At 43.4% G+C, this 15,079-nt stretch overlaps 1 long non-coding RNA gene across 1 annotated transcript; it reads right to left on the reverse strand.

Moving 5' to 3' along the window:
* Positions 1 to 1,610: 1,610 nt before the first annotated feature.
* Positions 1,611 to 14,615, reverse strand: LOC122549295. Its single transcript, XR_006311482.1, has 4 exons — positions 14,530 to 14,615; positions 13,139 to 13,295; positions 2,717 to 2,762; positions 1,611 to 1,750 (listed from the first exon to the last, which is right to left on the reverse strand). It is a non-coding gene; the product is annotated as an uncharacterized LOC122549295 (long non-coding RNA).
* Between the last annotated feature and the right edge of the window lie 464 nt (positions 14,616 to 15,079).

Genomic DNA, 15,079 nt, shown 5'->3' on the forward strand with positions numbered 1-15,079 from the left:
ACGTCTCCCCCCCTTTTACCGCCTTGCCTGTTTTTAATAAAAGATCTAAACCCTGGAACCTGCAACATCCATTCCTCACCCTGCTCTATCCATGTCTCCGAAATGGCCACAACATCTAAATCTCAGGTACCTATCCATGCTGCAAGCTCACCTACCTTATTTCGGATACTTCTGGCATTGAACTAGACACACTTCAAACCAGTTTGCTGTCTGCCAGCACATTCCTGTGACCCTGAAATGCTGTCCCTGTCCTTCCTACTCTCATCCTCCTGTGCACTGCAACCACACCTCTGGTTCCCATCCCCCTGCTGAGCTAGTTTAAACCCACCCAGGATAATTTCCCACCCAGGATAATAGTCCCCCTCTGGTTCAAGTGAAGACTGTCCTGTTTGTACAAGTCCACCCTCCCCAGAATGAGCCCCAATTATCCAAGTACCTGAACCCCTCCCTCCTGCACCATTCTTGCATCCACGTGTTCAGCTGATATCTCTCCCCATTCCATGCCTTGCTATTACGTGGCACGGATAACAAACCAGAGATAACAACTCTGTTTGTTCGAGCTCTCAGCTTCCACCCTAGCTCCCTGAAATCCTGCCTTACATCCCTATCCCTCTTTCTACCTATGTCAGTGGTACCTACATGGACAACGACTTGAGACTGGTCACCCTCTCCCTTCAGGACCCCAAAGATACGATCCGAAACATCACGGACCCTGGCACCTGGGAGGCAACACACCAACCGCGAGTCTCATTCGTTCCCAACAAACCTTCTATCTGAGCCTCTAACTATTGAGTCCCTAATGACTAACAATCTCCTCCTTTCCCTCCTTCCCTTCTGTGCCACAGGGACAGGCTCTGTGCCAGAGACTTGGGCCCCACTGCTTGCCCCTGGTAAGTCGTCCCCCTCAACAGTATCCAAAATGGTATACATGTTTTTCAGGGGAACGACCACAGGAGATCCCTCCACTGACTGTTTTTTCCCCTTTCGAACAGTCACCCAGCTTTCTTCTTGCTTAGGAGTAACTACTTCCCTGTAACTCCTAACTATCACAGCCTCTGCCTCCCGAATGATCCGAAATTCATCCAACTCCCACTCCAGTTCCCTAACATGGTCTTGGAGGAGCGAGAGTTGGGTGCACTTCCTGCAGATGTACTTGGATGGGACACTAATGACGTCCCTGACCTCAAACATCATGTAGGAGGAACATTGCTCTCCCTGCATGCCATCCCTGCTAGTCCCCTAGTCACAAAGTAAAAAAGAGACACTTACCTGATATGTCCCTGGTCTTTAAGGTTAGAGGAGGTGGTTGGGTGGGAGGCTCTACAAAGCTATAGTCTCGGGTTGAGAAGACACTGACTTATATAACAGGATGGAAATAAAAACACGAAGTCCCTCCTTTCCCAGAAATCTCTGCTCTCTGACTTCAAATTTAAAAGCACAAATCAGTGTCTCACCGCTCCCGGCAGGCCCCTGGTGCAAGCTCCTGCCCTTCGAGTTGCTGCTGCCGCTGAAAAACAGATATGAGTTTTGAAACCTGAGGTGGCAACAAGATGAGCCTGATGACAATATTATAGCCAGATTGAAAAATATAGCCAGCTACGTACCCTCCAATGTTATTTTCTTCTGCATGAACCTCTAGGGTCTCTTTTCTCACCTCTAAGTTCCATGTACAGCAGCGACTTCTGAACTGAGAATTCAATGGTAGGAACACCATGCTGTGCTGAGAGGCATGCATAGAACCTCTGAGTGCCTGCATTGTCACATAGAGTAAACATTAGTAGCCAGCACAGGTAAATCAAAAGAAACAATGATGTGTTCATAGATCAACTCATTTGGGGCTTTGCATTATCTTGCCTTTAATCTATTCTAGAAGATCTTTCTGAAAAATTTGAAAGACAGTGGTCACCCAAGGAAAAAGCTCTGAAACTGAGCAGCATCACGCTGATGACATATGGTGAAACTGAGATTTAACAGCAAGGAGTATCACAAATCAGAGGGGATACAAGAAAGAAAAGATGCTAACTGTATGTTCTACGTCACTGAAACAGATGGTCCTGCTACCCTGGGGTTCAGCAGATGCAAAAATCTGCAGCTGAATTCAGTAAGCCATGAGATGAATGAGGCATCACTGAGGGCTAAAGGGAGAACACACATTGAAAACCTCCTTCCAATCAGAAACAAGGAAAATTTGGTCCGAGTATATCTGGGGTGTTTTGATCAGATAGTTGAATGCTTTGAAGATTTGAGTGTCACATCACTATTGATCCAGAGGAGAAACTGATTCATCCATGACATAAAGTACCAACTGGGCAGGAAGCAAGCAGAGTGGGCACAGCAGGAAGTTAGCATACTGGTTGGAAGGGAAACATAAGCTACAAGATTGTAACAGGGGACTTGAGATTTCCTGACAGGACAGTGTCGTTTTCACACAACAGAAGAAGGACCACATTTTATTATTAAAGTGATGCCATGAATAATGTTTTTAAAAGTTAAGGATTAAATATTAAGTTATACAATATACAAAGGCATTATACTCTTTTAAAGAATAAAATGATTTTATGTTATAGTATTTTAAAGGAGTTGGGAAGTATGTTGGCATGTTTATGCATATAAGTATCTAGGGTGACACATGAAGCACCCACAGTCTGTATACTGAGACAACAATGTTTTATTCCACAGTATATGGCGAGAACTTGAGAATGACACTCGAGCTCACCTCCAATATTTATGTTCAATGGTGTGATTTTTCAGACTTCAGTAACCTACAATGTAAAAGCAGATTAATGACTGAGTCAATATAATTGCCATGTTTAGCGATTTTGATTACCAATTTCTTCATGACGAAGAACGTGGTATTAAGCTTATTTTTTTAACATAGCATTTATGAAGATAAGTTTTAAATAGGGTAGACTTCAGAGCTAAAGTTGTGTAGTAAAGTCTACAGCACACCATCTGAAGAAATGTACAGCAATGCAGAAAGAAAATCAATGAACATCTTCACTACTCCATCAGTGTAAGTGCTGCAATTTTCTCTTCAGTATCTCTGTTACTGTACAATCAGACACGAAGGCTCATGCTCTACCATACTGAAAATTTTCTGTGACATTTTCCACACTCATTGTCATCCACCCCAACACCAACACCACTAACCTTGCATGTCCTCTGTGCTGCCTACTGCCTACTGCTGTAGTTCATGTGATGTAGGTAGACATCATGAGCATTCCAAGATGGTGGCAGAGTAGGGCGCTTCAGCTAGAGCTCATCCTCTCTGCCTGTTCTTCTTTTACTTCTCTTTCATTTTGGGCTCTGTGTTTTTGTTTCTCTCTTCAGTCCCGGCCTCTGATGATTCCTCACCACAGTACAGACACGACAAAGGTCTTCCCGGCTTGGCAGAGCGGCCTCCTGGCCTGATGTAGCATCCTCCTGTAGCAGCCTCCCAGCTTTATGTAGCAGTCTCCCGGCATTGCATGAATGGCCTCCCGGCATGTCAGCCTCTTGGCCTCAGTGTGGTCTCCCAGTCTTGAGTCGATACCAGAATATTCTCCCAGCCTCATGATCTCTAAGGTGAAAACCAGTGTGGACTGGAGTCTAGATGCCAGTGTGGTCTGGGTTGGAAGACCACTGTTCTGAAATTTTATTTCTGCAACGCTGGACGTTTATTTCTCTATTTTCTGAGATCTTGTAACTGAAGAATCTGTACCTGGTACCTTTGTACATAAGATGGTGCTGTAAGTGGCAATGTATAAACATTTCACTGTATTCACTTAAGTAAATGTGACAATAAAGCTTAGTTCAATTCAATAGGCGCACAATGCCCAGAGGGAGGGTGTTCCAGGATTTTGGCCCAGTGACAGTAAATGAACGGTGATATACTTCCAAGTCAGGATGTCGAGAGGCTTGGAAGGGAGCTTGCAAGTGATGGTGTTCCCATGTATCTGCTGTCATTGTTCTTCTTGATGCAAGTATTTGTGTGTTTGGAAGGTGCTGGCTAAGGATCAATGGTGAATTTCTGCATTGCATCACGAGATAGTACACACTGCTGCATTGTTAAAAATCACACAAGACCAGGTTATAGTCCAACAGGTTTAATTGGAAGCACACTAGCTTTCAATTAAACCTGTTGGACTATAACCTGGTGTTGTGTGATTTTTAACTTTGTACACCCCAGTCCAACACCGGCATCTCTGAATCATGACTGCTGCATTGAGCATTAGTAGTGGAGGGACTGGATGCTTGTGGATATGGTGCCAATTAAGCAGGATGCTTTGCCCTGGATGGTGTCAAGCTTCGTGAGTATTGTTGGAGCTGCATCCATCCAGGCAAGTGGGGAATATTCCATCACACTCCTGACTTGTGCCCCTTGTAGATGGTGGGCAGGCTTTGGTGAGTTAGGAGGTGAGTTACTTGCCACAGTGTTCCTAGCCTCTGACCTGCTCTTTCGCCAACATGTTTATATGGCAAGTTCAATGAAGTTTCTGATCAATGGCAACTCCAACTTGATAGTGGAGTATCCAGTGATAGCAATGGTATTGAATTTCAAGGAGTGTGATTGTCTGTTGTTGGAAATAGTTATTGCCGGGAATTTGTGTAATCCAAATGTTACTTGCCACTTGTCAGCCCAAGCCTGGATATTTTCTAGAGTTTGTTGCATTTGAACACTTACTGCTTCAGTATCTGAGGAGGTGCTGAACATTATACAATTGTTGGCAAACCACCTCAGTTCTGACTTCATGATAGAGGGAAGATCATTAATGAAGGGGTTGAAGTTGGTAAGGACTAAGATACTACCCATGAAGAACTCCTTCAGAAATATCATGGAACTAAGATGACTGATCTCCAACAACCACAGTCATATTTCTATGCGGCAGGTATGATTCCATCCAATTGAGAGTTTGCCTCCTGGTACCTATTGATTTCAGTTTTTGCTAAGTTTTTCAGTTGTGCTTGGTCAAATACTGTCTTAATATCAAAGGCTATCACTTTCACCTCGCCTCTGGAATTGAGTTGTTTAGTCCATGCTTGAAACAATGAGGTCAGGAGCTGAGTGACCCTGGCGGAACCCAAACTGGGTGTCACCGAGCAGGTTATTTTTAAAATTGGAATTTCAAATAATCATGTTTTATTGAACCGGTCCCAATCTATTCATATTGTTCACAATTAACAATACCAAAAGTATGGTAGTTTTGCCACTGCTGCTGCCAAAATCCTACCATCTTCTGCATGATTTAGTAGCCCTTAATGACTTGCTTTCCATCCAACCATGTAATTTTAGCAGTACATATGAACAACTTTGATTCATTTGTATTTGGCTCAGCATTGGCCATTGTCAACATATTAGGTCCTCGGTGCTTCAATGGAAAATGTATTGGCAAAAAATCTCACTATAGATGAATTTTACACCAGTGCCATTGTGTTTTGTGAAGCCAGCACCCTGGCACATGAATTGAAGAATGGTTCTGTGTAATGTCAAGTTCTTGCGGCCAAACTCTTCTCTCCAGTGCACAGTGCACAGACTTTTTCTGCAGTCTTTGGGACCTCACCGGCAAAGAGCTCCATCTTAATATGGCCCATGGTGTTGTCTCTGATGGTAATGTCCATGAACACGTGCGGGATCTTGTTCTTTAGAATCACACTGCCTTCCAAAGGTGGGGAGCTGAGCAGATGCTTCTTGATCGCACTGTTGACGACACCTTCTATCACTTTACTGATCGAGAGTTGACTGATGGGGTGCTATTGGATTTATCTGTCCTACTTTTTGTGTGCAAGACATGCCTGGGCAATTTTCCACATTTTTAGGTAGATGCCAGTGTTGTTCTAGCTTTACTGGAACATTTTTCCAAAAGACAGGAGGAACCTGAATATGGACCATGAATTCTCTGGAGTCTGAAATAACAAACACTGATTTATCCATAAGCAAATGAAAACTTGGAAAGCAGAGATTCCCAATTTCCTCTGAGATAGCTGAGAACAAGATCGCTAAAACCACCCCAATGCTTATACAGGTGAGCAAAGGATGGGAACCATGCTCAAGTGACCATGGGCCAAATATTCAATATTTTATATTGACCCAGAGTTGGAGAAAACAGGCTGGACAGAAAATTTACCAAACTAAATTGCCCATTCCTGATGATGGGCTTATGCCCGAAACGTTGATTCTCCTGCTCCTCGATTGCTGCCTGACTGGCTGTGCTTTTCCAGCACCACACTCTTTAACTCTGACCTTCAGCATCTGCAGTCCTCACTTTCTCCTTTCTAAATTAAACAGCGGCCGGCATCAATCAGCTAAAGAGAACAGTGCAAATGAGATCAAAGAGATTACAAATGTTCAAGGGGAACCAGTTATAACCAGTTCAAGGGTTCTGTATTACAGATATTTTGTTCAGATATTCTGGCATCCTGACTGCCTGAGTCTGTCCACTCATCTGGCAATGATGCAGGGTGCTGGCAAGACCCCAGTGGATGATTTTAACTCAGATCATGACTCTGTTGGTCAAAGACCACAGAATATTCTGGAATGTCAAGGTTGAGGGGGCAATAAGAATGCACATCTGGACATCACCCACTCAATGAAGACTCAGTGAAGATGCACCGAAGACTCAGCGAGCATTTGACCTGCCCAGCAGTGGAGCTCACCACCTGGAGAGTGAGCAAGAAGACCTGCCCTGACCCCTCTGAGACACATCCTCATAGAAGAGAGCCAGACCTACATCAGAGAGGAAGGAGATTCCAATTACCTAGCTCAAACATACGGATCATTGCGGGTAATATTCTTTATCAGGTGGATGGAGTTAAATAGAGAATAAATATTGTGGGAATTTAGGAAATGCTTACATTGTGATTTTACAGAAGAATAATTTGTGATAAAATTGAATTGAATAACAAATCAAATTCCATGGTCCTTTGTCCACCTAACGGATAAGAACACTTGGGTAAACTGTTTTTAATACATGAACTAGTCAAAGTGTCAAAGCCCGGACACCAGGGCAGAGACTTATGGGGAGGAGTGGGGAGATGTACGTTAGTGTACATGATGCCATGTCACAGACTTGGGAGAGACATAAAAGCTTAATAATGAAACATATAAATAGCATACATCAGTAGTCACGTGAGCCATCATGTACAATAGACTGGAGGGGAGTGAATCAGTACAATCTCTTGTTGTTTAGCTCAGAAGTGTAACTAGTTAACAGTATGTTAAAGAGAAAACTTGGCTTACCACCAATTTAGACTCAGCATTCTTGCTAGATCTTTACTCAGGACACAGCTCCTTCTAAGACCTTTGAGAGAATGGAATTACAAGTCATGACCTGAAATATTGGGCAAAATCACACTGGAACCTAAATAACGTGGGTTATGATGAGATTCATGGCAGAATTGTGACTCTGCCTTGCATTGCTTTCCATTATTATTTTGTGTTTTGCCGTCTCAGCCATAGATAACAAACTCAGACTACATTTCTCTTACTGTGTGGTTTAGCACAGACACAAAGGCAGCAAGCCTGCCTTGGTTGTCCTCAGCCAAGTCAAGGGAGATAGTTTTCACTCAGGCTGTCCTGGCACAGTAAGACAAGGGCAGCCTCTGATGCCAGTCCAGGGCTTGGACAAGATCAGTTAACCAATCGTGGAGGGTGTCTAGATGCTCTCCACATAAATAGAGAGGAACTAAAGGTCAGGAGTATGGTGCTAGAAAAGCACAGCAAGTCAGGCATCATCTGAGGAGCAGAAGAATCGACATTTTGTACAAAAGCCCTTCATCAGGAATGAGGCTGTGAGATAAGGGGGTGGTGAGATAAATGGGAAGGGGGTGGGGATGGGGATGGGTAGAAGATAGCTGAGTGTGCGATTGGTAGATGGAGGTGGAATAATGGTGATAGGTCAGAGAGGAGGATGGAATGGATAGGTAGGAAGGAAGATGGACAGGTAGGACAGTTCATGGGGCAGAGCTGAGTCAGAAGGTTGGCACTGGGATAAAGTGGGAATAGGGGAAATGAGGAAACTGGTGAAGTCCACATTGATGCCATGGGGTTGAAGGGTCCCGAGGCAGAAGATAAGGCATTCTTCCTCCAGGCATTGGGTGATAGGGAGTGGAGATGTAGGAGGCTAAGGACCTGCATGTCCTCTGCAGAGTGGGAGGGGGAGTTGAAACGTTCAGCTACGGGGCGGTGGGGTTGGTTCGTGCAGGTGTCCCGGAGATGTTCTCTGAAGCAATCTGTGAGTAGGCATCCTGTCTCCCCAATGCAGATGAGATCCCATCGGGAGCAATGGATACAATAAATGACATGTGTGCAAGTGCAGGTGACACTTTGATGGATGTGGAAGGCTCCTTTGGGGCTTTGGAAGCAGATGATCTCTGGTGGTGGAGTCCATTTGTAGGTGGCAGAAATGGCAGAGGATGATGCGATGTATACGGGGGTTGGTGGGGTGGAAGGTGAGGACCAGGGGGGTTCAAAACCATCATCTCCCAGACTATATGCAACCTTACCACCTCTAGGGATCTCCCACCACAGCTTCCAAAATCATAGTTCGGGATCCCTGCACTGCCTGGTTCTACTTCCTACCCAAAATTTACAAGCCTCTCTACTCCAGACAATCCATCATCTCAGCCTGCCCCTGCCCCACCAAAATGATCTACAAATACCATGATACTGAACTATCTCCCTGGTCCAGGAACTCCCCACATACATTTGAGACACCACCCACGTCCTCCACCTCCTTCAAGACTTTTGTTTCCCTGGCCCCCAATGCCTCATCTTCACAGTGGACATCCAGTCCCTGTACACCTCCATCTGCCATGACCAGGGCTTCCAAGCCCTCCATTTCTTCCTCTCCCGATATCCTCACCAGCACCCTTCCACTGACACTCTTATTCATTTGGCTGAACTTGTCCTCACTCTCAATGATTTCTCCTTTGACTCCTCCCACTTCCTCCAGACCAAAGGGGCCCAGGAGGAGGTTGAACAGTTCATCAACTTCACCAATATGTTCTACCCTGACCTTAAGTTCACCTGGACCATCTCAGACACCTCCCTCCCCTTCCTGGACCTCTCCATCTCCATCAACGGTGATCGACTCAACACTGACATTTTCTACAAACCCATCAACTCCCACAGCTACCTGGACTACACCACCTCCCACCCTGCCTCCTGCAAAAATGCTATCCCTTGTTCTCAAACCTTCTGCCTCTACCACATCTGCTCCCAGGAGGACCAGTTCCATCACAGAACACACCAGATGGCCTCCTCCTTTAAAGACTGCAATTTCCCCCCCCATGTGGTTGATAATGTCTGCCAGCGCATCTCATTCACTTCCCGCATCTCTGCCCTTGAACCCCACCCCTCCAACTGCAACAAGGGAAGAATGCCCTTGATCCTCACCTTCCATCCCACCAACCTCCGGATACATCGCATCATCCTCCGCCATTTCTGCCACCTACAAATGGACCCCCCCACCAGAGGTATATTTCCCTCTCCCCATCCCCATCCACTTGCCACAAAGACTGTTCCCTCCGCGACTGCACACACAACCCTCCCTCCCCTCCTAGCACCTTTCCCTGCTACTGCAGGAATTGCAAAACCTGCACCCAAATCCCCTCCCTCACCTCCATCCAAAGCCCCATAGGAGCCTTCCACATCCATCAGAGTTTTACCTGCACTCCCCAAGTTATTTATTGTATCCATTGCTCCCAGTGTGGTCTCCTTGACATTGGGGAGACAGGAAGCCTACTTTCAGAGCACTTCAGAGAACATCTCCAGGACACTCGCACCAACCAACCCCATCACCCCATGGCCGAACACTTGAGCTCCCCCTCAGTCTGCCGAGGACACGCAGGTCCTTGACCTCCTCCATCACCACTCCCTAACCACATGATGCCTGGAAGAAGAACGCCTCACCTTCTGCCTTGGGGCCCTCCAGCTCCATGGCATCATTTGCCCTCAACCCCCTCCCATTTATCTCACCACCCCCTCGGCTCAGAGCCTCATTCCTGATGAAGGGCTTTTGTGCGAAACTTCAATTCCCCTGCTCCTTGGATTCTGCCTGAACTGCTGTGCTTTTCCAGCATCACATTCTCAACTCTAATTTCCAGCATCTACAGTTCTCACTTTTGCCTAGGAACCAAAGGTCAGGCAGCTAATTGTCAGTCTTGAATCTTCCTGCCTTATTCTGGGGGAGCTCTGCGTTTCCTCAGAGAGAGGCAGAAATTAGGGGAGATGAAAGTGGTTGGCACAAATATTATTTTTGGCACATGTGGGGAGGTGTGCCAAGTGAATGAGTAGGCAGCACAGAGGACATGCAGGGCTAGTGGCATAAGGACTTAGAATGGGTGACAATAAATGTGGAAAGGTGTTGCAGGTAATAGTGAGAGTAGTAGAGCACAGGAGGTGGGTACAGTAGCAGAGTAAAGTGAGTGTGAGGTATTGGATAGAAACTGGGGCCACTTGTGCTGGCAGAGAAGAAAAAGACATTAACCTTCTTCCTATTGTGCTGTGCATACTCCAGACTAACCTAGTTGGCAGCTTCAGATCAGGCTAGCATGCTCTGATGCCATATCTTACTCTTCTCGCCTTGGGGATTATAATATGGAGGTGCCATGTTGGATTGAGATGAACAGGATCTCTCAGCTGTGCATCACCCCATCCAGCAGAATCTCCAGGTCCCTCTCTGTAAACTGGGCTGCCAATCTCCCCTTGCCTTCCGCCTCCACAGCAAGTATCACGAATCATGCAGGCAGTTCCAGACTGATCATCCTTACCTGGCTGCATGTGCCAGGATGCTGATCAATTCCGTGATGTCCCAGAATTGGCAAGTTGCTCTGGGAATGGCATGTGTTAAGATAGGGGAGGAACCAGAAAAGAGAGACGTAATAGGAATGAGGTAGGCCTTGAGGAGAAAAACCCTCCAAACAAATTTGTCTCAATTGGGTACATAGCCCGTTAACTCCATTTCTCTCTCCACAGAATTTGCCAGGCCTGCTGAGTATTTACATAAGAATGCTGCTTTTATTTCGTATTTTGAATATCTAAAGTGTTTTGAAACATTTTGATTTATTTGGTTCACTCTTGAGAGTTCTTTTTTAATAGCATCAGAATTGCAGATGTGAGTTCAACATGTTATTAAACTTGCCCACGTCTTCTTCGAGATAATGCTAGCTCAAAATTGAACCAAACCAAATAGCTTCTGAAATGGAAAAAGAATGAAACAAGAGATAAGGCAGATGTTAGTTAATTGCAGAAATACTTTTGAGAGAAGTTAAGTAAGTGTATCAGTATGCAGAGAAAGAGGTGCAGAGATATATTCTCGTAGGTTATTCTATGATTGATTGTACTCAGGACAATTTGTTAGAATTGTCATCTGTTTTTATGTGACACATTCAGAACCTCTGTATAAAAGTCTCTCAATCAAGTACTGAAAGAGTTTGATAAATACTGAACAGGACATCAGGACGAACACTATACTTTAGGATGGTGGAGAAAGTGAGGACTGGAGATCAGAGTTGAAAAGTGTGGCGCTGGAAAAGCACAGCAAGTCAGGCAGCATCCGAGGAGCAGGAGAGTTGACTTTTCAGGCATGAAGCCCAGGTTTAGCTAAGAGGGAAGGCATGGCCTTGTTTAAAATCCAGCACCTCTGTTAGGAACATAGAATCATAGGAACAGGAGTAGGCCCCTTGAGCCAGTTCCACCATTCAATGACAGCATGGTTGGTCTGTGGTTTAACTCCATTGGTTCATATCTCTCAATACTTTTGCTTAACAGAGATGTATCTGTCTCAGACTTAAAATTAACAACTGATGCAGCATCCACTGCCATTTGTGGAAGAGCATTGGAAACCTTTGAGTGTAGAAAAGATTCCTAACATTTCTCCTGAATGATTTGGTTCTAATTCCCAGACTCTGCCCCCAGTTCTAAATCCCTATACTCAAACAGTGGAAATAGTTTCTCTTTATATATCCTGTCTTTTTCCTATTGGTATCTTAAACCTGGATCAAATCTCCCCTTAACCTTCCACATTCTAGAGAAAGCAGGCCCAATTTCTACTGTCTTTCCTCATAACATAATTCCTGAAGTGCTGGTATCGTTATTGTAAATCGAAGTTGTACTCCCTCCATAGCTAATATATCCTTTCTGAAGTGTGGTGCCCACATCTTCTCACAGTACTCCAAAACAAGGGTTTTGTTTGGTGCAGCTCAAATTCTGCATCCTTATACTCCACTCTTCTAGATTTAAACGGCAGCATTCCATTAGCTTTCATGATTGTTTTCTGCACCTGTCTGTGACATTTTAAAGATCAATGCACCTGAACCCCCAAGTCTCTTCGGACATGCATTATATTTAACATCATACCATCTAGAAAGTACCTTGATCTATCCTTTTTCGGTCCAAAATGGATAACCCCACACTTGTTTACTTTGAACTCCATCTGCATGGTTTTGCTCATTCATTTTGTCTACCAATATCCCTTTATAATTTTATGCTATTATCTACTCTGTCTACAATCCTATCGAACTTTATGTCATCCTCAAATTTGGATATATGGTTTTGTATGCCATATCCAAGTCGTTAATAAATACTGTGATACTGTGAATAACTGAGACTTGAACACAGATCCTTGTGAGTCATCACAGGTCACATCCTGCCAAATTCAGTATATATCCATTAGCTTTTGCAGATTTCCATGTGTACTGCACCAGTGGAATAAGTAATGAATGGTAACCCCTCTTTATGGATGTGTGTGTTTCAATGCGTTGGTGCCGAGCACCTGACATCCCTTTGTAGTTCTTTTTTTCCTTTTAAGGTTTGTAGTCTTAGTCTAGTACTTCAGGTTTGGTTGTGCTTTAAACTGTGGCTCAGACAGATTAATGGATGAATCTTAGGAAAAAGAGTTTTCATAACTGTGATACTGCTTTTTTACAGCCTTTAGTTCTACTTGCTGCTACTCACTAGCTGTTACAACTAGTTTTTAATGTCCACTTGCTGCTCCCATAATGTGGCTTATGGTTTTCTTTATGTTTAACCCATGTAACATTTACAATCGATAGGCAGACTCTTTTCAAACAGACATCTTGAAGTTTATTTACAACATTAATTATTTTCAAGGTGACATTATCTGGTCTTGTGTTTGCTGATGTAACTGCACATATTTACCTGACTGACTCAATGACTCAATGATTCCTGAAGAAGGGCTTAGGCCCAAAATGTCGATTCGCCTGCTCCTCGGATGCTGCCTGGCCTGCTGTGTTTTTCTAGCACCACATTTTTTGACTCAATGACACAGAAAAGTGACTGCAGGCAAGGTGGGTACCTGTAAACAAGAACATTAGATTTGATGATGTCATGTAACAGGTTTAAAGCTACAGACCTGTCTGGTCTGGAAGCTAGTCCACATTACACACTGAGGAGATGATGCCCTTCTACAGGTTACCTTGGCAGCTGTGGTCACCCTGTATCTTATTAAATGTAATCGCTTCAGAAATTGTTATGACTCTCTCTTTAACATGTGATCGTTGCTGGTTATCTTCAATTCCATCAGTTGAGCTACACAGAAGTTGTTGAATAAACTTAATTCCACATTTCCATTTATTTCCATAAACCAAATTGGTGATATGAATATATTCTGTTCTGATTTAGAATTTATCCACAAATGGGGCATCGAATCACCAGGAATTCAACGTAAGAATAGAAATACTATCCAGTCCTGTGGCTTTCAAGAGCTGATTGTTGTTGTGGATGGGGTAGGGAGAAATGCTGTGACCTTGAAGCTGTCATTCAAAGAACAATGGTGTAGAACACCTAACTTACAAAAGCAATGACAAGCTTATACAGTGGATTGGAAATAAATCCTCTCTATATTATACATAATTTAAAAGTAGTCAATACAATTCAGATAAGGAATTTACATTTTTAAAACATTATTTGATTTCACATGTGAATGTTTAATGGAAAATCCACTTCCTTTGTACCCATCAACTGTCATCTAAGGGAGCTCCAGGCAGACAATGTAATAACCTTTTCATGTGAATATTGTTCAATTAAACTGGAAAGGAGGACACAATGGAACACAAAAACCACAGCAGGGTGCAATTTCTGGGATTTGTTGCTAGGGAAATCAATGCAGTAGAATGTAATGACCTGATTCAGTTTGGTTGGAATTCAAATATTGCTGATGCTGAGATTTAGATAAATGAAAATTAACTGACAGAAAATACAAACATTGGGTTTTTTTTTAAAGTAGCGTTTAGATATCTTATTTTGTTAGTGCAATGAAAGGGCAATGCCAGAATACCAGACATAAAGAACTGAAAAGTAGGCAGAATGATGATACACTGGAAGATTGGAATCACAAAACTATTTTGGAGTTCTCAATCAGTTACATGGATATTTCAATAGCTACTGGTTTAAATTCCAGAGACAAATATTTATACATATAGATACTACATAAGCATAAAAGTTGTTCAAAATAAGCTTTAATTTATTATATTGGAATATTTACATTGCACCTTTTTCACTAAAATTGTAACTACTGATCTGAGACTTACTTCAAATTGTTTTCCAAATACGTGATTCACTATTAATGGACTAATGTCATTGATTTTTCCAATCCGTTTCTGTTGACGCGTGTTGCTTGGCTACGAAGCAGTCCTGTTCTGAGAACATTAACCAATCAGAATGAGTGTCATTAATTAAAAGGCAAAAGTGGCAAGTCACATTGTTACCTTGGCAATGAGTAGCTGCTACAGTCTGTGTGGAAAGGTTAGAATCTATTAATGTTTCCGTCTGTGGGATTGTGCACTGAGAGGTGTAACCATTTTCAATTGCAGCTTCTTTAATGGATCAACCATATCACTCAATCTCCTGCAATCTGCCACTGAAAAGTCAAAATTGGGAAGCAACAATCAAGGGTAAAGCATTAAAAGTGAAGATAGAAAAATTCAGAACAAATAATTAACTCTCTATCCATTTTACATATCACATTTTGCAAATTTGAATTAATTAAAGTTCTTTCTAGCCAATGAAGTGTTGTCATGTTGTAATATAATAATATAAAGGGCTGATTCTGCCTTTAGATGTTTTTGGGTGGTTCCCAAG

The sequence above is a fragment of the Chiloscyllium plagiosum genome, chromosome 4, assembly GCF_004010195.1.
Source record: "Chiloscyllium plagiosum isolate BGI_BamShark_2017 chromosome 4, ASM401019v2, whole genome shotgun sequence".
Classification (NCBI taxonomy): Eukaryota; Metazoa; Chordata; class Chondrichthyes; order Orectolobiformes; family Hemiscylliidae; genus Chiloscyllium; species Chiloscyllium plagiosum.